The following is a 1,356-nucleotide window of genomic DNA, read 5'->3' on the forward strand; positions in this document are numbered from 1 at the left end:
ACACACACACACACACACACACACACACACACACACACACACACACACACACTTGGGAAAACTAGTGGTGCTGCTGCTAAACTGTAGTGTTTAGCCCCTGCTGTGATAAAACCTGATCAGCAGTGGAACCGGGCAGGTAAGATTAGCTGTACTGAACCATATATTTTACACCTAATTACTCAATTATCATTAAACACTGTCGTAGCAGACACAATGCCAGAGGAGAAATCACACATATCACAAACGGCTTCATTTCAACACCGCTAGTTCATTCCTGGTTGCCTGCACAGCGTGGTTTACTGTCAGACTACAGGAAAATCATTAAAAAGACTTTACAGAGCAGACTTTTCATAAGAGAACGGGAACTATCTTTTTGATAGTACTGGCTGTTCGAATACATTTTGAAATATAAGACTCAGAATGTATTTCAGCACCTTCAAATGGGGAAATGCTCTAATATGTAGTCACAAATAAGGTTTATTCATAAAAAGATCAAAGATTTTAAAAAGTATAAACACTTTAAGGTATTATATCCATTAAAATATCAAAACATCCAGCTTGCAGTACTTCTACCTTCCACTGGTGGGGGCTAGTAAACAGGTGAGAGGCTACCAGATTCTTCTGTGGTCCCCACTGGCTTTTCCTAGCCTTGTTTGAACAGTGTTGGGAACCAATAGTGATTTTATGGGTTTGTTTAAAGACAAAAGGTTGACAAAGGTTAAGACACAGACAGTCAGGTAGACAAGTAGAGAGGGTAGATTGACGAGGCTGGGTGTTCAGTTACACTGATAAAAGCTGAAAGAATGAGCAAACCCACGAGTCCCCAGACAAATGCACTAATATCAAATTAACAATCAACAGAGCATACAAGTGTGTCTCCGCTCGCACCTCTTTTGTTCCTCTCTAAACATTTAACAAAGATTATCAGTGTGGATAAGACCTGAGACTAACCTATCTGCATCTGACCTTATCATAGGGGTTGATTGGTGAGTATGCTAAAGTCTGGCTGAGGTTCTTCAGAGAGCCTCTTTCTATATAGAGTAGTCAGGACAGAGACACACACACATTCAGAAGAACCCAGAGTGCGTGTCACCTGCATGACCCATGTGGTCAATGGTCATACACCTGGCTGCTGGCTAACTCCCTCCCGCAGTGAGCCCCTGTGGTCCAACACGCTCACCGCATGGCTTAATACACACTTACAAAAACACAGTCGCGCGCACACACACAGAGGGAGCCCCGGAGGCGTTCTAAATCTCCGCTGAGACAACCTACTGTGAGGTAATGAGGAATTAGAGACGAGGAAGGAGGACGAGGAGAGATTTACTGGGGTTTACCTCACGTTACTGTCACACA

The sequence above is a fragment of the Salvelinus sp. IW2-2015 genome, linkage group LG8 (genome assembly GCF_002910315.2).
Source record: "Salvelinus sp. IW2-2015 linkage group LG8, ASM291031v2, whole genome shotgun sequence".
NCBI classification, from domain to species: domain Eukaryota; kingdom Metazoa; phylum Chordata; class Actinopteri; order Salmoniformes; family Salmonidae; genus Salvelinus; species Salvelinus sp. IW2-2015.